This window comes from Balaenoptera acutorostrata, chromosome 4 (assembly GCF_949987535.1).
Source record: "Balaenoptera acutorostrata chromosome 4, mBalAcu1.1, whole genome shotgun sequence".
Classification (NCBI taxonomy): domain Eukaryota; kingdom Metazoa; phylum Chordata; class Mammalia; order Artiodactyla; family Balaenopteridae; genus Balaenoptera; species Balaenoptera acutorostrata.
The window spans coordinates 32,059,757-32,086,398 of record NC_080067.1 but is presented as its reverse complement, the minus strand read 5'-3'; the positions used below and the strand labels follow the sequence as shown (position 1 = coordinate 32,086,398).

General features: G+C 38.1%; 1 protein-coding gene across 6 annotated transcripts in view; it reads left to right on the top strand.

The window, feature by feature from the left end:
* The first annotated feature begins 24,294 nt into the window (after positions 1-24,294).
* Positions 24,295-26,642, top strand: part of LOC102999026 (phospholipid scramblase 2) — a 32,084-nt gene continuing 29,736 nt past the window's right edge. For 3 of the 6 annotated variants that reach the window (XM_057545878.1, XM_057545879.1, XM_007188100.3), the window contains exon 1: positions 24,299-24,931. The gene's annotated coding sequence lies outside the window, so the exon portion shown is untranslated. Of the gene's footprint in view, positions 24,932-26,642 lie in introns of all 6 variants that reach the window. The other 3 variants (XM_057545877.1, XM_007188099.3, XM_007188101.3) reach the window with 2 other exon arrangements.

Below are 26,642 nucleotides of genomic sequence, written 5' to 3'. Positions count from 1 at the left end.
ACATTTCATGTAAATGAAGAACAAGAGTTTTATTTAACTACATGCTCAAGTAACTACTAAAAAGTCAGCATCTTACTAAGACGATTTGACAGAAGTATAATGTCTATAACAAAGGTGGTAGCTATGGCACTGTATGTGTCAATAATCCTCTCTCTTGGGTTTTATAAATACTATAGTAATGTATTTCAAACTTCAAGTACACTGGAGGACATTTGAAATAGAATGATTAAAAAGATGAAGACGAGGGGTTCCAGTTCAAGGTAACAATGTAGGAGACCCTTGAACTCATGTTCTCCTATACACACACCAAATCTACAGCTATAAATGTGAAAATTCCCTCTGAAAGAAATACAGAAGCTAGCTGAGTGACTCCTACATATCAGGCAAACGAGAAAATACCCACATCAAAACAGGTAGGAGACACTGAGACACAGTCTGTCCATAAACCCGACCCGCATCCTGGCTACACACAACTGGGAGGGAACTCACAACTCCCTGTATCTTCTTGAGTAGCAAAGTGTTTGACCCCACATCTGATACCCCACCTCTTAATACTTTCACCAGAGAGATGGGCCCCCAAAACATCCAGCTTTGAAAGCCAATGTGGCTTGCATGCACGATACCCACAAGGCTATAGTAAACACAGAGAAAGATCTTAAAATGTTAGTGTGGACTCATTGTGGTTATAACCCTGGGGCCCAGAGCAGAGACAGCAGATTAAAACACAACCACTCTTTTCATAAAAGAGGCCTATTTTCTTATCTTAATAGCTGTAGCCTGAGGAGCAGACTTCTATTTTAGCACATATAAACAGGCTAACTGCAATACTCTCCAGAGACCAGGAGGAAAGCAGTTCCTTCTTCATGCTCTCTCTCCACCTTGCTCCAGGTTGCTGGTATGTCTCAGAGAAGCTCGTGTATGTGTCTGAAGCCCTGGTTTTTGTCTATACTTACATCAGGAAAAACAGACTTTAAGCCAAGGACCGTTATAAGAGACAAAGAACGTCATTATATAATGATAAAAGGGTCAATTCAACAAGAGGATATAACATTTGCAAATATTTGTGCACCTAACATAGTAGCAGCTAAATATATAAAGCAAATATTAGCAGACCTAAAGGGAAAAGTAGACAGGAATACAATAATAGTAGGAGATTTCAATACCCCGCTTTCATCAATGGATAGATCATCCAGATAGAAAACCAATGAGGAAACACTGGACTTAAATGACATGCTAGACCAGCAGGATTTAACATTTACAGAATATCCCATCCAAAAGCAGCTGAATATACATTCTTCTCAAATGCACAAGGAGCATTCTCCACAATAGATCATGTCAGGCCATGAAACAAGTCTTAATAAATTTAAGAAGACTGAAATCATATCAAGCAACTTTCCCAACTACAAGGGTATGAAACTAGAAATGAATTAAAAGAAAACTGGAAAATTCACAAATATGTGAAGATTAAACAACATGTTACTAAATAACCAAGGTATCAAAGAAGAAATCAAAAAATATCTTGAGACAAATTAAAAAGGAAATACAGCATTCCAAAGCTTATTGGATACAGCAAAAGCACTTCTAAAAGGAAAGTTTAGCCTACATTAAGAAATGAGAAAGATCTGAAATAAATAACACAACTTTACACCTCAAGGAACTAGGAAAAGCAGCACAAACTAAGTACAAAATTAGAATAAGGAAGGAAATAAGAAAGATCAGAGTGGAAATAAATGAAATAGAGCTAAAAAAATCAAAATGATTAATGGAACTAACAGCTGGTTTTTGAAAAGATACAAAATAGACAAACTTTTAAGCTAGACTCACCAAAAAACAAGAGAGGACTCAAATAAGTAAAATCAGAAATCATAAGAGGATACTATGAACATTTATATACCCCAAAATTGTATAACCTAGAAGAAATAGAAAAATCCTAGAAATATACAGCCTACCAAGAGAGAATCATGAAGAAACAGAAATCTGAACAGATCAATAACAAGAAAGTTGATTTAATCAGTGATCAAAACTTCCTAACAAACAAAAGCCCAGAACCAGATGGCTTCACTGATGAAATCCACCAAACATTTAAAGAATTAACAACAATCCTTCTCAAACTCTTCACCCCAAAAAAAGAATAGAAGGAAATACTTCCAAATACTTCCTTCCAAATAGAAGGAAATACTTCCATTTTATGAGGCCAGCATCATCCTCATACCAAAGCCAGACGATGACACCACAAGAAGAAAAAAGTACAGGCCAATATACCTGATGTACATGGATGCAAAAATATTCAACAAAATATTAGCCGAACCAAATTCAACAGCACATTGAAAGGATCATACACCGTGACCAAGTGGAATCCATCCCTGAGATGCAAGGATGTTTCAACATATGCAAATCAATCAAGATGACAGAACACCTTAACAGGATAAAGGATGAAAATCAGGATCATCTCAGTTGATGCAGAAAAATCATTTGACAAAAATCAACATCCTTCAATGGTAAAAGCTTTTGACAAATTAGGTATAGCAAGAGCTTACTTCAACTCAATAAAGGCCATTTATGACAAACCTACAGGTAGCATCATACGTAAAGGTGAAAAACTGAAAGCTTTTCCTCTAAGATCTAGAAAAATAGAAGGATGTCCACTCTCACCACTTTTATTCAACACAGCATTGGAAGTTAGCCAGAATAAGTAGGCAAGCAAAAGAAATAAAAGGCATCCAAACTGGAAAGGAAGAATAAAACTGTCTCTACTTGCAGGTGATATGATATACATAGAAAAAACCCTAGAGACTTCACCAAAAAAAATTTTAAAACCAATAAACTAATGCATTAGAGTTGCAGGTTACAAAATCAATATACAAAAATCAGTTGTTTCTATACAGTAATAATAAACTATCAGGAGGAGAAATTAAAAAGGCAGTCCCATTCACAATTATGTCAAAAATAATACATTTAGAAAAGAATAAATTTAACCAAGGAGGTGAAAGATCTGTACATTGAAACTATAAGACAGTGATAAAAGAAATTGAAGAAGACACAAATAAATGGAAAAATAATCCATGCTCATGGATTGGACAAATTAATATTATTAGGAAGTTTATACTACCCAAAGTAATCTACAGATTCAAAATTCCAAGGGCATTTTTCACAGCAATAAAACAAACAATCCTATAATTTGTATGGAACCAAAAAGACCCTGAATAGCCAAAGTAATTTTGAGAAAGTTAAATAAAGCTTTCTCAAGGCTTTATGAGAGGCATTATGCTTCATACTGTGTTACAAATATATAATAATCAAGCTAAGGTGGTATTGGCATAAAAATAGACACAATTGATCAGTGGAGCAGAATAAAGAGCCCGGAAATAAACTCATGGATGATCTATTCATTCACAACAAAGAAGCCAACAATACACAATGGGAAAAGGATAGTCTTTTCAATAAATGATGTTGAAAAAACTGGACAGCCACCTACAAAAGAATGAAATTGGACCCCTATGTTACACTGTTAACAAAAATCAACTCATGATAAATTAAATGCTTGAATGTAAGACCTGAAACCATAAAACTTCTGGAAGAAAACAGACAGTAAGCTCCTTGACATTAGTCTTGGTGGTGATTTTTTTAGATTTGACACCAAAAGCGAAGGCAACAAGAGCAAGATTCAGCAAGTGGGACTACATTAAACTAAAAAAGTTTCTGTACAGGAAAAGAAACTATTGATAAAATGAAAAGGAAACCTACAGAATTGGAGAAAATATTTGCACATCATATATCTGGTAAGGGGTTAATATCCAATATATAGAAAGAACTCTTACAACTCAATAGCTAAATAAATAAATAAATAAATAAATAAACCAATTAAAAAATGTCCAGAGGATTGGAACAGACATTGTTCCAAAGAAGAATTTCAAATGGTCAACAAGTAAATGAAAAGGTGTTGAACAACATTAATCATCAGGAAATGTAAATCAAAACTAAAATGAGCTATCCCTTAACATCTGTTAGAATGGTTATTATCAAACAGAGAAGAGATAACAAATGTTGGCAAGGATATGGAGGAAAGGAAACCCTTGTGCACTGTTGGTGAAAGTGTAAAATGGTACAGCTACTACAGAAAAGAGTATGGAGATTTTCAAAAAATGAAAAATATAACTACCATATGATCCAGCAATTCCACTTCTGTGCATTTATCCTAAAGAAAATTACTGTCTCAAAAAGATAACTGCTCTCCCATGTTCACTGCAGTATTATTTACAACAGCCAAGACATGGAAGCAACCTAAGTGTCCATAGATGGATGGATAAAGAAAATGTGGTATTTATATGCAATGGAATATTATTCAGCCATAAAAAGGAAGGAATTCCTGTCATTTGCAACAACATGGATGGACCTTGAGGGTATTATACTAAGTGAAATAAGTCAGACTAGAAAGACAAACACTATGATCTCACTTATATGTGGAATCTGAAACAAAAACAAAACCTCTAAACTCATAGATACAGAGAAAAGATTGGTGGTTGCCAGTAGGGGATGAATGGGTCAAAATAGTTCAAAGTGGTGAAAAGGTACAAACTTCCAGTTATAAGATAAATAAGCCCTTGGGATGTAATGTACAGCACGGTGACTATAGCTAACAATACTGTATTGTATATTTGAAAGTTACCAAGAGAGTAAATGTTCAAAGTTCTCATCACAAGAAAAAAAGTTTGTAACTACGTGTAGTGATGGATGTTACTAAACTTACTGTGGTAACCATTTTGCACTATATACATATATCAAATAAACATGTTGTACACCTAAACTAATAAAATGTTATATGTCAGTTATACCCCAATAAAAAAAAGATGAAGATTGTGGAGACCATGCTCTGTGAAGAATGATTAGTGGTATATAGCCTCAGGAAGGGAAAATGTGGGTGCTGAACTATGGAAGTGGGAATAAGCTTACTCTGAATTGCTCTGTAATACCCTGAATTTCTCACCTGCAAAACTTATATAACAATTGTATATTTCTCATAGGGTTGTTGTGAAGATTAAGTAAGTCATTTCATGTTAAACACTTAGAATAGTTCCTGGGAAATAGTGAGCACTATAAAAATGTTAGTTACTACTATTGTTATTATTCCCCCAAGAGTTGAACAAGGACCAATGATACAAATAGACAAATTTTTCTCTGCATAAGAAAGAACGTCATGATCATTAGAATTTTCCAACCTCTCAAAATAGTAAAATAGTTCAACATTCAACTTAAATGCCTTTAAGTCAGAAACTTAGAGTATTTCAGTCTTGGGAAGAAGTCAGACTGCATAACCTCCCAGACTCTATGTAGGGACTACTGATGAGCTGAACAAGGCTTTAGCCATAAATGACAAGTGTTTAGAAAAGGCACTCTGCACATGTTTGCAAGATGTTAAGGAACATTCTGCATTCTCTTCCCATGGCATTTGGATGGAATTATTTATGCATTCACAGTCAGTAAAGTCTCACATCAGCCAGTATATGTGCATGGTGAGATTTATGACCATACATACAGAACTCTAAAATTAGGATTCTTTAGACATAAAGAACAACGAGGGTATGGGTTTAGGAGAAAGCCACAGGAAAGAAGTCAGGCACTGACAAAGTGTCCACTTCACAACTGTGTCCAAAATACACTTTTATTTTATAGAGGCTAAGCAAGGATGCTAGTTGGTGAATATGTTATTGAAAGCCTAATGTCCCTAACCTGACTATAGTGTTATCATCTATAGGAGAAAGCCAAGAGCAAACAACAATGTTTTATTTCCACCTAGAAAATCCATAAAGGCTTATATAGGACTGGCTATGTGCTGCTGTACTTCATTTTGTGTGTGTATATATTTGGGTAAGTATGAAGAACTGTGCAGAGAATATGTCAATTTTCATATAAAAATAATTATCTTATATTAAAAGAAGACACCAGGATTCTACACAGCAGTAAGAAAGTGAGCCCAAATAATTCTTCATAAAGGAAAAGTCCATGTCATAGGCTCAGCAGTTACACTAAAGCTATTAATTTGAACTTAAGTTTTCATAAATTGTCTCAAACTAATAAATCACTTGCACATGGAAAGATGTCAAACAAGTTCTCTCTCATCCTACATTTGGAAAACACCACAACTTCTTAACCCAATTGTTGGTCTCAATCTGTAACACCTGTAAATTTTCACCTAATTAAACATCTACTATATGTTGAATGATGGGGCAGAATTCTTGATTTCAAAAAAACAAAACCTACTCTGGATAGTTGAAACATAAAATAAATGTATTAAAGGATATTAGTTTGCAGGTTCTTGGGGGAGGGCCAGAGAGTCTGGCATGCAGTAAGAAACAATGCCCAAACCCTTCGAAGAATTCTCCAGAACGCAGGACTTGTGTGGAATTGCAGAAGGAGAAAAGTAGGAATGAAGAAATTAGGAATTCATGAAAAAGATGAAAAGGTGTAGCAGATTTGTTAGAGAGGACACTGAAGTATCAACATGTGGAAAATGCAAGCTCTTACAATATATACTTCTTCCACATTTTTCATTCATAAACTCAACTGATACGATTGGTGCCTTTGGGAATAATTAAGTTGGGAAAAAAATGTGGACACACAACAGTGAAAGCAAGATGTAAAGAGAAGCCACAGCTCCAAGAATGCAGATACAGCTACACTATGAGAGTATCTGAAGACTTCAAGTTTTAATTCAATCAAGTTAATTAGAAATGGCTGTGAACACAGGGTCCATAAAACAAATTATGGTTTTTACTGGAGTTCAAATGATCCCAGCTATATAGAGACTGGAGAATTGCTGTCATTCGACTGAGAAGCTGGCAAAGCCTACTGCGAACAAGTATTCAGAGCGTGGGGCTTGAGACGTTTAGGACTAGGCTGAGTAAATGCCCTAGTAATACGGATGATAAGTAATATGGATGTTGTCATATAACAGCAAAGATGAGGGAAGTCTTATCATGATTACCTGCCATTATTAGTTTCCCAGTTTTCTACAGAAGCTATTTAATGCAAAAGGTAAATCAATTTTAGGATAAAATTAAAATACTAGGTTTCTGTTTTGTTCCACCAGAAACCGTGAGTCTTATTTGCCATGTGATATTTGCTGAAAATAGGGATAAATTCACTTTTATATAGAGAAAACAACATTCTTTCAAAATACAGCATTGGCTCTCAACTTTGAGGAGACTAGGCAGAGACTGAGAGGGAGGAGGAATGAAACAGAACATGATTTGTACTTTAATTTGGAAGAAAGCTGTAAATGCTGAAAAGCTCTTTCTAATGTCCCTGTCCTTATTCCTATCCAGCACCCTCCAAACTACTAAATTAATGACTGAAGTTTAACCCTAACCTCAAAGAATCCAAAAGAGGACAATATTTATAACCACTGCACTCTGGATCTCTTTTGAAGCAGGCAGACTGCAGAGAATCGTATTCTTACCTTTTTTTTCTGCAAAAAGCTTTACTGTTTCCATTTGGTCCACAGCTTGGGCGAGGGCTCCTGGGTGTTAGAAAAGCTGTCTAGTGCCTGCTGTGAGAGGCTCAGGCAGAAGCCCTGACACAAAGGGGCTGCAGAGGAGCCCCTCGAAGGCCTCTGGGCTCTGGAGGCTCTAGTCGTGCTTGAGAGTGAGCCTTTGGAAGAAGAGATACTCGCCCACCCCTGCCTGGGGCCGCCAGCCTGCGGAGGGCGGTCAAGTGATTGCCATCTTCTTGATGAGTTTCACCTGCTCATCCAGAAAGTGGTTCTGCAGGAAGTCACAGAGATATAGGGGTCTATGCAGGCAGAATGCAGGGCATGCAGAATCCAAACAGCCTGGTCCAGGTTCTTTTCCAAGGCCACTGTGGCTTCCATGGTGTCCAGGGCTTTACCTCACTTACTGTGAACGGCTTCTGCATGTCCCAGAAGTGAGTGCGGACTCCATGCTGGTTTTGCATCTTCAGGAGATGCTGGGCGCCCTCAAGCTTCTCCTTGGCCAACTCGAGGAAGAGGTGAGTGGCCCAAGCCCTGTGGAACCACAATGTCTCCATCGAAATAGAAGCCCTGAGAGAATTTTTGTTGATGAGGAATGGGATCCGAAGCTACTGCTATTGTCCTGCAGGAAAACAAAGGCACAGCTCCACTCATCCGTTTTTAGCTGCCGAGCGTATTTCTTCATGAGGAAGCCGAAAGGCATGTCTATCACCCTTTCTTGGCCAAGCACAAGCCTCAACTTCCAGGACTGTATATCCCTCAAAGAGAGTAGCAGCACCGAAGGACAGCTTGTTGGGAGGTGTAGACAGCACCCTCATCTCCATTAACTCTGTCTAAACTGCAGCGAAGGAAAGCAGTGTGTGTGTCTGGCAGTGCAGCTTTGAAACAAGTCACAGCCTAGTTCCTCCCGCCACGCTCCTACCATGGAGACATTCTGCAACTTCCACCTACCACTCCCACCCCATCTTCTCGCCCATGAACTCTACTGTACAAAGTCTACAGCATGCGGTTTTGTCCTTATTAAATGCTGCCTGCTGTTGTTTGACGTCTTCTCCCCTAAATGGCTGCGCGTGGAGGGCAGAGGACTTGCTCTCAACACCTTTGTATCTGACCCAGATCCCAGTGCAGTAGGTAAGCCACCATGCTTGCTGGTGGAATGGACTTCCTACCAGCGCCCATCTCCTCCATTTCCACCTTCCACCACTTGCTTCTGGCCTACAACAGCAGCCTGCTGGCAAAATGCTCACTTCTAGCAAGGCTGTTTCAACCCAAGTTGCAGAGCTTTGATCTGAGGAACATAAAGACCTACCTGAGGGGAAAACATGATCAAGAAAATGTTAATGACCAGCTGAGTCACATCACACAGCATTGCATTGTGACAGCATGAGGGATCCTATTGGGGGACCTGCAGAAATCATCTTTATATTTGAAGGCGCTGTGGGAAGGAGGGTAAGTGAGCTGAGGAGGTACCCTGGGTTTGGGACAAGCTGGCCCTTTAAAGGCCATGAAAGGCCAATCAGTAAGGCTCAGAATCACCAGAGGTTGAAATCAAATCATCCCCTCCAAACTGGAGTTCCCTGAGGGCATCTCAGAAGAAAGGTTGCATTAGGAGGTTTGGAGAGGGAGCAAAGAGGCTCATGAAGCATAAACTGGCTGCTTTCTGCAGAGCCTTCTGGGTAGCAGGCCACCCTCTCCCCCTTTCCTACCCATTTATTTATTTATATTCTTAATTAATGGAAATTTCAAACCCCATTAGTTCAGGAGGAGTCAGTAATAAACAGTTGGAGCGTTAGGCAGGCAGCGCTACTGGGGAAGGGCAGAGGCTCTTCTTCCTGTTCCTAGATTCCGGTCACATGGCTAGCTTGGGCTGGGGAGAGAAGATCCATTTGCTGGTTCTATGCAGAAGGGCCGGAGCCTGTGTTGATGGGCCACTGACCTCCACAGTATCTGAGTTTCTTTTCTCTTTTTTTCTTATTGAAGTATAGTTGATTTTCAATATTATAATAGTTTCAGGTATACAACATAGTGATTCAGTATTCTTATAGATTATACTCCATTTAACATTATTACAAAACAGTGGCTGTATTTCCCTATGCTGTACAATATATCCTGGTTGCATATCTATTTTAAAAAAATAGCATTGGTGGTAACTGATGACTTTATGTTTTTGTTAAAGTATTTTTTAATAAAAGTAGTTATATGGAAGGAGAAATTATTTATTAGAAAAGGAAAACAGTTTATCTTATAGGCTAAGTGCCAAGAAGTCTATGGGAAAAAGGAAAGTCCTATTGTTCACCGCCCAATTTCCTTAGTACACAATAGTGTCTGCTGAAGCCAAACTTTATTACATGAGAAAAAAATAGGAGTCCTATATTTGGAAATAATTTGAATTTTCCATTAATAACATAAATAATCAAGTAACATGTTACCATTTAAGAGAATTATAACTTAGATCCTCTCACCTGGTAAAGTTTCCCAGGAAGAAATTTTAGAAAATTACAAAAATCTATAGAAAAGTATCATACATGACTGTAAAACACCAGAAACATGCATGCGTTTTAAAGTTAAGAATAAAATATGGATGTACCTTCAATTACTGATGCTATCCAACAATGTCTTTGAAGTTCTAACCAATGAATAAGGCATGAAAAAAGTAAACTTATGAATATGAGAGAAAAAAATTGCCAGAACTTTGAGTATATTATTTTATTTTTAGAAAATACTAAATAATCAACTGAAAAACAATAAGGCATTTAATAGAGTATTAATTATTTTCCTGTAAACCAACAATAACAAATTTGAAAGGTTAATGGCAAAATGTCCCATTTAAAATTAATCACAAATACTGTAAAATGTCTGAGAATATATACAAAAATAAATGTGCAAGAGCTAAACTTCAAAACAATTATAAAACGTTGCTGAGGGTCATAAAAGAAGATGTGGGTAACTGGAGTGATGTTTTAGTGTATTGTCTACTTGATAAGCTGATTCTAAAGCTTATCTGTAGGAATGTATAAGAAAAAATATTCAATATATAACATTAAGAAAGAACAGTGAGGGAGAACTATTCTAGATATCAAAATATACTATAAAGCTAAATCATTAAATCAGAGTAGTACTGCACACAGTACTTGAGGAAAAAGGTAAATAAAAATCAGTGGATTAAACTAGAGAAGCCATGTGCACATAGAATTACACATATGATAAAACTGGCACCTTTAAAGCAGTGGAGAAGAATTAACTATTTTTAAAATGGCATTAGGGTAATTTGACAATATTTAGAAAAAGGAAGAAAAAGTTAGGACCCTTTTATATGTCAAATACAAAAGTAATTATCAGATGAAATGAAAAACAAAATGCAAAAAACAAAACTATAAAAAGATTAGAAAAACCAGAAGAGATTATTTTCATAATCATTGTTTGAGGAAGGTGTCCCAGTGAAAAACTCAGGAAAATATTTTCAAACTTCACCCATTTAAAAATTTAGAATCTTTATATTTTGGGGGTAAAAATCTTAAAATAAAAATTAAAAGTCTCAAAAAATATTAACATCAGTGAGCAATTTAAAGTTTCTATAAATCTATAAAAAGTAAATTCAATAAGTCAAAGTAAATGAACAGGAAATGCGATATAAATACTCACAAGTATCCAATGTATCTACAAATAGACATTCGATCTCAGTAGCAATCAAAATCATAAAGATTATGAATTTTGTCTCTTTGAAGTCAACACTCATGCATATTCGTTATTTCAAACAACAGTGTTAAAAGAGGTTGTTTCTTTTAGATGTTTCAGCAATGAAAGTTTTATATACTTATTCAAGTGCCTTAACTGTCTACTTTTGCAAAAATGTAATCATCTTTGAAAACTTGTGTTTTAAACAACATTAAAAACTCAATTAAATCACAATACATTTACACTATTTTAAATCTCTAAAGATATAGGCATTTTAGAATGCTAAATTTCTCATATTTAAAAACACACAAGAAACAAAAAGAATAATGTATACACAGTTTTTAAAAGTTACTAAGAGTTTAAAATGGTGGGCTTCCCTGGTGGCGCAGTGGTTGAGAATCTGCCTGCTAATGCAGGGGACACGGGTTCGAGCCCTGGTCTGGGAAGATCCCACATGCCGTGGAGCAACTGGGCCCGTGAGCCACAACTACTGAGCCTGCGCATCTGGAGCCTGTGCCCCGCAACAGGAGGGGCCGCGATAGTGAAAGGCCCGCGCACCGCGATGAAGAGTGGCCCCCGCTTGCCACAACTAGAGAAAGCCCTCGCACAGAAATGAAGACCCAACACAGCCATAAATAAATAAATTTTAAAAAAATGGACAGAGGAAATGAAATAATATTTCTACAAAGAAAACATACAACCAACAAGCATATGAAAAGATGCTCAACATCACTAATCATCAGGGAAATGCAAATAAAAACCACAATGAGCTATCACCTCACAACTGTTAGAATGGCTAATATGAAAAAACCAGAAGAGAACAAGGTTGGCAGGTTGTAAAGAAAAGGGAACCCTTGTACACTGTCAGTTGGAATGTAAATTAATGCAACCACTATGGAAAACAGTATGAAATCTCCTCAGAAAATTAAAAACAGAGGTGCCATATGATCCAGCAATTCCACTTCTCGGTATATACCCAAAGGAATGAAATCAGGATCTAAAAAGGTCGATCTCCCATGTTCATTGCAGCACTATTCCCAATAGCCAAGAAATGGAAGCAGCCTAAATGTCCCTTGATGAACAAACTGATAAAGAAAATGTGGTATATACATACAGTGGAATATTATTCGCCTTTAAAAAGAAGGAATTCCTGCCATTTGCAACAATATGGATGAACCTAGAGAACATTATGGTAAATGAAATAAGTCAGATACAGGTGGATAAATACTATGTGATACCACTTATATGAGAAATCTGAATAGTCAAACTGATAAAAGCACAGAGTAGAATGATGGTTGCCAGGTGCTGGGGAGAGGGGAAATGGGGAGGTATTAGTCAAGGAGCACAAGTTTCAGTTACGAAAGATGACTCAGCCCTAGAGATCTACTGTAAAATATAGTGCTTACAGTAAACAGTACTGTAGTGTATATTAAAAATTCACTGAGAGTAGTACTTATATTAGGTGTTCTTATCAAAAAAATAATAACGATGATAAATAAAGAGGGCAAGAGTGAGATATTGGAGGTAATGGATATATTTCTGATTGTGGAGGTCTTTTCACAAATGTATACTCATGTCCAAACTTATCCAGTTGTATACATTAAATATGGACAGCTTTATGTATGTCAATCACACCTCAATAAAGTGATTTAAAAAACATATTTTAACTGCCCAATTTTGTTTCTACTTGAACGGATAATATTGGTTCACTGTCATATGGGAGGACTAAATGATATGAACTCACTAATCTGATAATAATTTCAGAGGACAGGAAAAAACAAAACTGGTAATATGACCATGGTCCTGTTCTGACAGGTGAGTAGTAGAAAGAGGGAAGAAAGGAATTAAAGCCCAACTACAAATTACATTTTTTATCTTTGCTATCTTTGTTATCCTCAGTAGAGTGAGTCATGTCATTTTTGGCATCTTTTCTCCAATCTGTTATTAACAATTTCCACAAAGCCAAATGCAGACACCCCCAAGATAATCTAGCTTGCTGCAAACACTTTGAAATTGAACAGGGACCAATCTAGCTTGAGGCTGTCAGGGTCAGAAAATTGTTTCCTGGAGAAATTGAATAGTCAAAGGAAAATTTAAAAACCTCTAGATTTTTGGATATCTGAAAGAAAAAAGTTCAGTTTCAACCCATTAACCCTACAGTGAGGCACACCAGTCAACAAGGTCTGCTGCTGAAATCTGCTATTTTACTGCCTCTGGCATATATATAAATAGGCTATCTAAGGATCACCAGACACCTAAGGCAGGTATCAGACAAGAGAGACAAAAACAAACAAAAGAAAAGCAAAACTTGGAAAAAAAAGACACATTGCTGAAAAAAATAGGAAAAAAAATACAAACCCATAATTAATATCCTCTGAGACATAAAAATCAATTTATAAAACAAGAATACAAAACTACAAGAAAGAGTATTTGGGGTGGTGGGCAGGAGTTGAAAACATAATAGCAAAAGTTTTAAATTAAGTTTGGGTATGAAAGATAAATTGAGAAAAATCCCTCAGAAATTTTAACAAACAAAAAATACCAAGAAGGAAAATAGGGAAGAAAAGGTATGAGAGGGTAGAGGGGAAGGAAAAGGGAGAGAATTGAAAGAGAAAGGTGAATTTGAACACCCTATTAGGAAGGGAATTCTGGTTTACTTTGGATGTTGTCAAAAGTTCAGAAATAACAGAAGTAAAACCAATTAATCACCAAAGTAGTAAAAGTTTTCTGTGCACACACCAGAAAGACAGTTTGAGAATTGGGAACACTCAAATTAAATATTGAATGAGCCTCTGGGTAGATTATTAAAAGTAATGACTATTTTTTCTTCACAGTGATTGGTTATAACCTTAGAATTTTCTTAAATAATAGAGAATTGGTTAGTGGCTACCTCATATCCATTTTGGGAACCAGTTTAAGTTGTGCTTACGATTCCCAGACGCATAAGCAAGAAACGACCCAAGTCAATATCACAAACAAGCTAAATTAAGCTTTGTTTGTATGACTAAACTGATTTTTGTCTGCTCAGGGAATTTTCAAGGCTGCTTGTCAATTTGTGTTTGATTTTAACACCATTAAAATGAGAAGTTATATGCGCAACCAGTGTTGGACTCACTGAAACACCAGGCTTCTCTGGTCCAGAGGAAACTAACCTAGGAGGTCGTTTTTTATTTTCCAAGAATGGAGGAAGGATAGAGGGAAGGGGATAATTGAAGCACGTCTACTGAATCTCTATGTTCAGTTTCACAGCTCCTGAGTACTCTTCTGTAGAAAAAATGGTCCATCTCTGCTATGAAGAATTACAGACAATTTGTGAGACATTCCTGTCAGTATTATTTGCAAAGTATGGCTCAGCTCTAATTATAAATGGAGATAACACTCTTATTTTGAGAGATCTCTCTGTATCCCAAAGTAACTGAACCAACTCTATGGTTATTCCAGGCCTCAAAACTTCTCTAAAGAATGGATTCTGAATTTTCACAAATTCTAATCCAAAACAGGTCTCTTCATAACACACCATACTGAGACCTATTCATATCATTTGTAGCTAAAGCAGACCTGTATTTTTTAATTTTCTATGAGACCAAGGATAATACCAAATAAACAAGCACCTTTCTTCCAAATCTCAAAGCTTAAAGTATTTTTTTATAGGCACAACAGATGATAAAGTTTAATTTGATTGATCTCTGAGAATTTGGCCTCTCAGTGAGGGAGTTAGCCTTGCAGAACTTCTGAGAGAGTGCTGAGGTGGGGATCAAGACTGGTCCACATGATAAATCAGCTGCAGCTACTTGATGTGGACTCCCTTATGATACCCAACCACGGCAGAGGAATAAGCGGTGCTTCCTCAGCCAAGATGAGTGAGAGAAGGAATAGGGCTGACTGCCAAGGCTATGAGACATCTCACTGCCGTCAGCATTAGATTATATTCAGGAATGACAATCAAACGTGTAACTGGGATGGCATGAGACCAACGTAATCAGAATAGTAGCTGGGATAGATTGTAAGGATTTCTCCCCCAGTTTTCCATTCCCTGCTTAGTTGATCAAACACTTATCTAGGTACTGCTGTGAAAGTTATTAAGTTTGCTAATCAGCTGACCTTAAGATAGGGATAGTCTCTTGGATTATCCAGGTGGGCCCAATGCAATCACACAAGCATAAAAAGCAAAAGAGGAAGATAGAAGACGCAGTACGAAAGATAAAGCAGAGATGGAGATCAGACAGATTTCAAGCATGAGGAAGATTCAACACACAATTGCTGGTTCTGTGATGTAAGGACCCATGTGGAGCTAAGGGTAGGCCCTAAGCTGACAGCCAACAAGGAAATGAGGACCACACTCCACAACCACAATGAAAGGGATTGTGCCAACAACCTGAATGAGTTTGCAAGTGGATTCGTTCCAGAGCTTCCAGTTAAGAGCCCTTGATTCAGCCTTTGAGACCGAGATCAGAGAACCCAGTGAAGCCAACCCAGACTTCTGACCTACAGAACTGTGAAATGACAAAATTGTGTTATTTTAAGCTATTAAATTTGTGGTAATTTGTTACAGCAGCAATAAAAATCTAATATAAATGCCCAACCTATCAGTAGAACTTGCACACAGGCTACACACAGTAACTGCTAACTACCAGCCCTGGCTATGCCATGTAATGTTTTACCTGACACTAGTGTTGCTGCCTATCTAACTACTGAAATACAAAATGTTTGTTGCTGCATATTTCCTCCTACATTCTATTTATAGTCAAATAATGCATAAATTAAATACCTGAATATTCATTATCCACGTACACTAGTCCCATTTGTACAGGTATTTAGTGGCAAGGGCCAATAGTACTGATACCTGTAATAGTAATGATTTCATACCTAGGATTACCTGTAATAGTAATGATTTCGTACCTAGGATTCTAGTCCATTTAAAACATTCTAGAGGCTCCCAGGTTTCATGTAGGAGACTGTTCACAGAATTTTATATAACAATAAAGAATAAATAAAATACATCATGGCACAATTATTACATGAAATATTATGTAACCCTTGAATAGATTTTTGAAGGAAATAATCTCCAGATGTTAAATGAAAGCAGGATACTAAATTGTATCAACTGTCTGAGTCTAATTTTATTAAAATTACAAATACAGGGCTTTCCTGGTGGCGCAGTGGTTGAGAGTCTGCCTGCCAATGCAGGGCACACGGGTTCGAGCCCTGGTCTGGGAGATCCCACATGCCGTGGAGCAACTAGGCCCGTGAGCCACAACTACTGAGCCTGCGCGTCTGGAGCCTGTGCTCCGCAACAAGAGAGGCCGCGATAGTGAGAGGCCCGTGCACCGCGATGAAGAGTGGCCCCCACTTGCCACAACTAGAGAAAGCCCTCGCACAGAAATGAAGATCCAACACAGCCAAAAATAAATAAATAAATTTTTTTTAAAAATTACAAATACACTTGCACACACAATGAAGACTGGAAAGAAATACATTATGTTGTAGTGGTCATTAATGTGTGGTAGGTGATTAGTAATTGTTACATATTTTATTTGTATATTTTATCAAATTTTTATATATTATTACTTTGCAATTTGATTTTTTTTTAAAAACACTGAATATTAATCTGTAGAATTAGTTTGCTGCTTATACATATGGCACTAATTCTATATACTACTTTGCCAAATTGACCTTTTAGCACATTGGTTCCCTCATCTTCAAAAATAAATTGACCCAAAGGACCTAACATCTCTTTGAACACAAAAATTCTAAGAATATCTAAATATAGAAGTGTCACGAAAACCCTAGGTTTACAATGTATAGCCCTGGAATCATCACTCGGTCTTTGGCACTTTGCTGTTTTTCTCCTTCATGTCATCATTGCATAGGTCCTTTATGAGCAGTTTTTGAACTCTGAACATGAATCATCTCTTAAACCACAATAAATGATCTTCTTATCATCCTATCACTACATGAGTTTTGAAGACAATTAAGAAAGTACAAACAAGAGCACAAATTATTGGGAAATTGCTATCTTAATTTTCCTTTATATTTTTTTAAGTAATATTCTTACACAAATGACAACTACATAGAATTATTTGTGATTTTCCTTTTCAAAATATTTATGCTCTTATCATTGCCTTATATTAACATTATGCATACCAAAATAAGGTTTGCATATATGTTTGTTTGTAAGAGTTTTTAATTGAATTCATTATTTTAAAAATTATCAAAACTATTTTGTATCATTAAAATTATTTTAGCCATCTAGTTTAAAACTTAATAAACACTATGCATATCTGTTTTCATTTTTAAAAAATTCTGTCTTTTGTATATTTCATTCTATATGTAGGAGTATAAATAAAATTTCAGGTGGAAGCAAATTTGGTACAATTCTTTTGGAAAGCATTTTAGCAAGATACACAAAGAGAATTAAAATGATTAAGCAATCTGACCTGAGAATCCACCTGGAAATTTATCCTTATGAAATGATTCAAAAGAAATAAAAGATCAATGATGGATATTTACTTCCATTTTAAAAACTTTCATTCAGTTATGAGCTTAAAAAATCTATTAGCATTCATCTTGAATTGTTTGAATTTCTCATCTACACAACCCAGATTAAACCTAATTTCTTAATGTACTAATTTGCATTAACCCTCTAAGCCTAAAGAATGCATTAGAAATTCGGTACTCAGTGAAGGAATGGTTTGGAATCTATTTACCAGCCTAATAAGTGCAAATAACATTCCTTGAAATATCACTATATTTAAGTTATTACAAATGGTTATGAAACTTTTTTCTTCACTATTATCTCTTCACAGATGAATATAAGACCAAATAAATAAATGCAATTCCTGTTCTGGTATGAATTTAAATGATATTACTTTGCAAACGAATTCAGTTCACGATCTGAGTTTGCAAATATGTGCTGTCAGTACCAAGCAGTTTCTTTCTTGTACCACAAAACAAAACAAACAAAAACAAACAAAATAAAACAAAACAAACATAACAACATCATTATTGGAAAGATCAAGACTAAAGTTTTCTTTTTTAAAAAAATGTAGATAAAATGTTGAATTACTAAACTGGTGAAAGAAGAGCTAACATTTAACAGAACCATGATTAGTTGTTGCCATATGTTGTGGTTTGTTTTCAATGTTGATTCCACTGGTAACTTGATTGTAGGTGATACAAACAAGCAAAAACGTGATCAGAGGAGAAAGCAAGCAAAGGGCAAACATGATAAAGTGTAATTAAGTAACTGAGATTTTTATCTATTGACCTTATATAATACACTATCTATACTGAGCTCAGATTGATATATGACATTCTTAATATAATGACTTATTGAGGAGATGAAAGAATTATTGACCTGCTGTGGGGTTTTGTTTGTGATGAGTTACTTTGTTTTGTTTAAATTTGGCATTCATAAAGGAGTATGACACTCAAACTCACCCTCTGACTCAGTAACCAGATATTTGTACTTCATAAGCATGAACCCTTATAATCTGAATATGAGTTCCACAGTTAACAGGGTTTCAAATTGTTCTTAGAGTTTTATTAAAGTGTCTCTTCTCTTGTTTTCGCTTGTGATACATCCAAGAAAGTTAATGTTTTCAGTTAACAAAGGGTTAGTCCAATGAACTTGATCCCTTTTAGGGTTTTTCATTACATCTTCATGGTTAGTAATCTTACAATTGCTTATAATTACTTTTAAGTAAGCTTAATTAGCAGTCATTTTACTTACTTTAAAAAAAAATCCTAAAGTCGTCTATATTTCATTGCCTTCCTTTTTATTCCGTAAACCACTGAAATATGGTTTCCATTCCCACCATTCCAATAAAATTGTCCTCGCTAAGACTGGTAATGGCCTTTTTACTTGTTAGACCATCTGGAAACTGTTAAATCTTTAACTGACAGCCAGGACAAATGTATATTAAAATATCTCTTTTGTGCTCAGATTTCTTGGATTTTTTTTTTAACCTAATAATTATCTCTTTAGATGGTTATTTGATATTGGCTAAATAAGTAGAAAGTTTAGGCCCCAGATTTAACTATTTTGTTTCGGTGGTTTGGATTTGGGGTAAGTGAAAATTGTTTGACTTGTGCAAAGTGAAGAATCAAAACAGATAAGCTCATCTGATGGTGACTGATAAAGCTATAGCTACAACTTTAAACCTCAGGAAAAGATTCAGCCCTGCACCTCCTCACAGGGCAGCCTGATGCAGCGGCCTGGCCACTCCCACCCTGCTCACTGAAACATAGCTCTCTATCTCTGTCTCTGTCTAAAAGAAAATGGGAACTAGTACATCACAGGGACCTGAAACTATATAGAGCGAAATCCTACTGTCTTTCCACTCTGCTCATATCTACCTACTAGGGTTCCGATTGTGGATAAGATCGTGGGATATATTTTCTGTTTAGTGACTTCCCTTCCCTTCTAGAACTGGGGGAGTGGAGGGCACAATAAATTAGGCATTGCGTTTAACCAGAAGTTCTCTGTTCCTTGTCATCGTGTGCAAAAATAGGACATGATCTTATGACCTAAGTGCAAGACTCAGCCACCGCAACAACTTCTCTTTTTTCTTGCAGTTGTGACACCATTAAAAGTTTCCTCATTAAAATTTAAATTTTAAAATTTTAAAATTTAATAATGACACCATTAAATTTTCCTCATTAAAAGTCTCTTCCGGGGCTTCCCTGGTGGCGCAGTGGTTGAGAATCTGCCTGCCAATGCAGGGGACACGGGTTCGAGCCCTGGTCTGGGAAGATCCCACATGCCGCGGAGAAACTAGGCCCGTGAGCCACAACTACTGAGCCTGCGCGTCTGGAGCCTGTGCTCCGCAACAAGAGGGGCCGCGACAGCAAGAGGCCCGCGCACCGCGATGAAGAGTGGCCCCCGCTCGCCGCAATTAGAGAAAGCCCTCGCACAGAAACGAAGACCCTACACAGCCAAAAATAAATAAATTAATTAATTAAAAAAGAAAAAATGTCTCTGCCTCCTTAGTTTCAGGAACATTACACTTCTGCTTTACACGGCGCTCTTTGTCCTTCCTCCCTTTCAGTTTCTTTAAGGGAAGGATACAGTACCCACACTCATTAAATACCGCAGGTGTCTCTCATTTCCATGCTTGACCCATTCCTCATGCTGCAAATTCAATGGTGTGAGTCTGTTTCTATAACATCAATTACTGTGCATATTTCACGTTCTTTCAACAGGTAGGTAGGAATATCTTAACTATCTACCTTAACTACCTACCCATTGTCTCTACTTTGATGTCCCACAGGCATCTCACACTCAACAAATCTAGCTAAACTCTACTCCTATTCTCATTCTGTGATGTCTATATGTATGCACTAGCATCTATCCAATTGTTCAAAATGGAGACATACCCCATTCCCCCAAAGGGAAGGGGAAATAATCCCCTTCCCTTTCTCTCCCCAAAATCTGTAGTCACCAAGCAGCACCTGTCCTTTTATTTTTTTTCCCATCCTTGGAATTCATCTCCTCCTTTCTAACTTCACTAAACACCATCTCACTATTTTTTTCAGGATAGTATCTTTGTTACTAAAATGATCTCCTTTCTTCTCCTACTCTACAAAACATTCTTCTCCCACTCTACAAATCATTCTTCTCCCTGTCACAATTCAGTCTTTCTAAAACAAGAGCCTAATAGTGTCTTTTTCATACATAAAATGATATCATACTTCAATCCAGTCCCCAAGATCAAACCCAATCTCTTCAGCACAGTGTATGACCTTTTACTTATGGCTCCTGCCCAACCTTTCCAGAATTGGTTAGTTTGGATGGTGATAGCTCCTATAACAAATTTTAATGGCTTTTATTAATACAACTTTCTTTTTCTTTCCCATAACTATCAAGGTGAGAGTTTCTAGTCTCTGGGCAGCTTTCGTTCACACAGTGTTTCAGGGCCACAAAAGCCTCTGTTTTGTAGTTCTGTCATCCCTTAGGGTCTCAGCATCTTCTGCATCAAGCCAATGGGAAGGAAACAGTATGGTGAAGGCTCACTTAGTGCTCAAGATTCTTAGCTTGGAAGTAATACCTTTGTTTCTTCTCACACTCTGTTGGCTGAAATTCAGTCATATGGCCAAATGGTAGCTGGCCACTTGTCAGCAGTAGTTCTATACCAAGGAAGAAGGAACACAAATTTTGGCAAACAGTTCATTTTCTCTGTGTTAACATCAAAAGTCTCCTTCTATTCCCTATCTTGCTCCCTCTTGCATGGCAGCCATACTTAACCCTCATACTCCTGAAATACACTATGGCATCCCTTGGCATATGTTGCTGCTTTCTGCTCATCTTTAAAAATGCAGCTAAGAAATCTTTTTGTGTAGAAAGCCATTACAGAACTCTTATTTCTGGATTAATATCCTCCCTATGTGTTCTATATTTTTTTGTTGCAATAGGTGCTTGGAAGATCTTGATAGACTCAGTTATGTACATGATAAGTTCAAAAATGTCCATCTCTCTTCTCAGTGGGACCTGAAAAATATGAGCGTTGAAAATGAAACCTGACTCATTTGGAGTGATTCTTATTACAAATTTATGAAAATATTTTTGGTAAAGTAAAAGGATTTATGATTTTATACATAGCTGTTATCATACAACTGGTAATATACAATTTGCTAAACAGGAGCTTTTTGTGTGTTTTTAATCTTAAGTGAAAACCTGTAGAAGATGGTATAAAAATCTTTCGCTTAATAACACTCACTTCCTTATTTTTCTGAAGAGACACCAGACAGCATCCCTCAGCTTCCTTTGCAGTTAGGTGTGGCCATACAATTGAGTTCTGACCAAGGGAATGTGGACAGAAATGATGTGTCTCAATTTCAGATCTGGCCCATAAAAACCTCTCATATGCAACCAACTTCTTTCCCCTGCAGACTTAGTGTCAAAGCCCAGAAAAATCTCGAAAGTCATATGTTAAAGATGTCAGTGTTTCCATGAGCCTGGGTCCTTGAGTGGTGCTGTAAAGCAGAGCCCCCAGCCTACCAAAAGGGAACACTTCCATTTGGCTGTTATGTCGTGAAAAAAAAAAAAACCAAAACCAAATTTTATTATGTTATGTCATTGAAGTTTTGAGGTTGATAATGCCACCAGCATTATTCCAAATTATACAGCCCGGTGTTGATGACTAAAGAATTCATGTTTGGTGATCTCCTGGAAAATTAAAAATCTTTGCTAACATTAATATTTCAAAATAGATAAATTTGCCTGACCAATGGTGAACCTGAGGCACTCAGATGTCAGGACCTTCTCCTGCTGCTTCCCACGAAACCCTATTGTACCAATTTTACCTCAGGGATGTGGGACTCTCTTGGAGCTATCAGCTACAGCAGTTGGCCTAAACAAGAAAACAAAGAGCAAAAAAGAGGATTTTGGAAAGAATATATTAAGATTCTCGGTGGTACAATGCTAAGATTATTTTTAAAATAACTTTAAATAGCTTAAACAAAAAGAAAGAATCAGAAAGAGCTATAACCATGGTGTAAAATTATAAAGACATAAACCCCACCATGCAGAAAAGGACAGCAATACAGAATCCTGTTTATTTTTAGTATGAAATCAGATGAAAAACAAAAATAAATACTCTTGGTGAGTCCATAACCACAAGCCAACTTACACATAACAAGTCATCTGGAACTATGTAAGTCAGGGTCAGTGCTGAGGCTCAAAGGGGTCATTATGTTCTTGAGATCGTTCCACAATTCCTATATGTATGTGTGTGTGCATGTGTGTGTAAGTGTGTATACATGTATGTGTGTAGGTACGTACATTTGTATGTGTGTATATACAGAAATATATATATATACACATACATATATAAAATTAGGCAGGAATGCTTTTCTCGAAGTCCTCAAGAAGATTTTTCCTCAGCCAAATCTGAGAAATATGCCCACGTGTGCACCAATCACAGGCAAAGGAGACAGGCCGGTGTCAATACAATTGTCTACCACTGAAAATTCATACTTCAGGTCAGGACCCTTGTTCCATGAACACATTGCTCCCCAATATGTAACCAAAATAGGATTCCTTTACCAAGTGGTTCTCAAAGTGAAGTCCATGGACCAACATTATCAGCACCACATGTGAACTTATCAGAAAAGCACATTCTCAGGCTCCATCCCAAACCTACTGATTCAGAAAAATTGAAGATAGGGCTTCACAAATTGAGTTTTAACAAGAGTTTCTGGTGCTTCTGATGCACATTAAAATTTGAGACCCACTACTTTACCATATAAAAGCAGATACTGAATTTTGGGTAGGCAACTTATGGTTTATGCTATGCCTAGATATTTTCTAATTAAAGATATTTTCTAATTAAAGGTACTTTTCTTTAGAGATCATAATAAAATGAAAGCAAATACAGTTAAAACAAAACAAACAAAAAACCAAAGATATAAAAAGCAAAAGAAGAACAAGAAAATGTTAATGTACAGAGGGGAATAAAATCTTAACATGTTTGAGAAAATGGAAAGAGGCAGATGTGGTAACTATTTTATAACAGGAAGTTATAACGTGTGTATAGACGAATGTAAGAATAAAGAGATCCAACTTACTACCACAGAATCCCAGAGAGACTGAGGACTTAGTGACTTCAAATGAAAGGGAGAATAAAGTTGAAAATTAAAGATCAAAATGAGAAATGCTTGAAAGTCTATATTCACAGGTCTATTCACCAACCCTCATTCACTATCGCCATGGAGAGAATGTGGCAATGGTATATACCACCGTAAGCAAGGTGTAGGAGCTTTCTTCTGTTTAAAAGATAACAGAAACGTCTAGAGATTCAAAAACAATATTCATGGAGGAGGAGAAGTTGGAAAAAAACATTGAAAATGGAAGGTACTGGATCTCTACAGTTTTCCTATTCCTTCTGCAGCAGATATCAGCAGTCAGAAAGCTAAACGGCAAGGTACATATCACTTCTTTTCTCCATATCCAGCTTTGTTTGGAAGATCATGTGTTACTTTGGTAAATAAAAATTTTACTAGAAAAACAACAATGAATCCTTCAGTTCAACAAATATTTTCTTACTGCGCCAGTTTGCCAGTAGGGGCGCTGGAAACAGTAAACATTTTAAACACATCTGGCTGACTGGACTCCTCAAAGGAGTTAACGTCGTTTAGTGGAAAGAGAGAGACAGAGAGAGAGCGAGAGAGAAACAGAAAAGACACCATTAACAAAAACAAGTTTGACTCGCCCTCATTTGTACTCTGTACCGCCCCCTGCTTCCTGGCTTGAAAGCAACGGGAATCTAAGGGACCGAAGTCGGTCAAGACCCAGGTAAAGGAGGTTCCCCTGCTAGAGGAGCAGCCAGAGTCCACCCCGGAGGCGGCCACTCCCCTGCTAATGACCAAGTTCCAGCTGGTTTCGACCTCCCAGTTCCTCAAGGCCCTGAACCTCAGAACCAACGTTTTTGGAGCCTCTCCAGGGGTCAGAAAGGGAGCTGACAGTCTCTCCGCGCCGCAGCGGGGCGGCGGCCCCGCCTCCAGGTCTCAAGCCTCCGGCAGCGACGCGGAAGCGCCAGCCTGGGGACGAGGGCGGGAAGCCCCTTTGTAACTCAGGATCTAGGAAGCGAAACCAGGAGCGACGGGTTTCGTCACCGAGGTCTCTCGGAGGCCTCTTTCCTGGTACCTTCAGGGAAGGCTGTGTAAGGAGGACTCTCGACCGCCAAGGGTCGGAAGCCGAGCATCGGCCCCGCGCCCGGGTTCCCCGAGCTCGTCTCACCGCAGGCAGCGCCGGAGCTGCTGCGGCCACAGGTGGGTGGGCGGCGTGTTCGGCCTCCTCCCGCGGGCGCCGGGCGCGGGGCTGGCGCGGCTTCCCAGGCTGGGCGGGGGGCACTGGGGACTACTTGGGAGCGAGGGGCGCGAGGGCCGGCGGGTTGCGTTTGCGCTGAGGTTGGAGGTTGGGGGCAGGGGGGGGGTGGGGGGTGGGGGGCTTGGGCCCCAGCGGCCTCGGGAAGCGACCGCAGAAGCCGACCGGGGACTCAGCAGGGGGCCCGGCTGACCTAGTCCTATCCCGGCCCATCCCAGGACCTTTCCAAGGCCAAGGTGTTTTCTGCCTGAAACCGCCTTGTAGGTTCGAATGCGCTTAGTCCATCTCTTAATAGCGCGGAGCTGCGCTGGATCATGGCCAGAACCTGGGCTCAGCGGTATCTGCGAGCATTTAGGGGTATTCAGAGGGACGATGAATAAATAGACCCTGCTAGCTGTCGTTGAACAGTCAGTATTAATGAGGAGTGTGGCTGGAGCCAAAACTATGCTAGGCACCCTGGGACACCAGAAGAATTGGGAAGACAGGTGGTTTATCACATAGAGGCTAAAAGCCATTAGCTCAGGAGTCCACCTGCCTGACTTGAACCTGCCTCTGCTACTTAATATCTGTGGACTCCCAGGCAGTTTCTTCCTACATGTGCCTTCCTTGGCTCATCTCTGAAACTGGGTAAAGATCAAAAGTTACAAGAGTTAGAGTGTGACATATAACTTTGTCTGGCACTGCAGAGTGTACTCAGTAAACGTTAGATTTATTACTTTAAATATTTGAGCAAGTCCCTGCTCCTCCAAGCTCACCATCTGGTTCCCATGTGGTTTTATTTAGACAGCTATTCCAGCAAGTCCTGGAATGGCCACTTCCCAGTTCCAGGAACAGGCAGTCAGTGTTTCTCCTAGTTGAGCAATTTGAGATACATGGGTAGTGCAAGTGTCACTTGCTTAGTGTGAAGTATCAGGAGATTCAGGGTCCCCTTGTTCTTCCTGGAGCTTTCTTAACAACGGAACTTTCTCTTAATACCACCCTGGCGAGTATGACAATTGTAGGGCTTTGAACACTGAACAAACACAAGGAAATGAAAAATAAATGAAAAGGGAAATGAGTGGGTTTCTGCAGTTGGATAGAAGTGTCACACGAAACAGCTGAGTCACAGATTAGCCAGCCTTCACATCTGTAAGGTAACTGTCCTTTCTGACTGAAGGGAGTGAAATAATACTGTACACAACTATTGAATCAGCAAGCACCAATTAAGTGTCTTGTCCTGACAGGCCATGCTCTGGCCTTTGAGAGCTTAGACAGGAAACCTGTAAGAACTGTTCCCTGTTCACCTCTCCATCCTCTGGTCCAGTGATCTCTCTCTCCTTCTGTGCTCTGTATCCCACAGATCTTTATTCCCTTGAATGAGCCACGCTCCCTCCCTCCAGCCTCAGGACTGCTACCTATGCAGTTCCCCCTGCCTCTAATGCCTCACCCCGTGCAAATACACACCTCCGTAGCATGGTTGATTTTAGACTGCCTTTGGCTCTCAGATCTGACTTTCTGACAACCCCCCTTCACTATCTCAATTAGTGCCTCCATAACTCTTTTTATAGAACCATTATTTTTATTCATAGCACTAGTATTTGTAATAATATATTGTTAATTGTCTGCCATTCTGTTCTAGTGATTGTTATAGTGCCTTATATGCTCTATGCCTTCAAG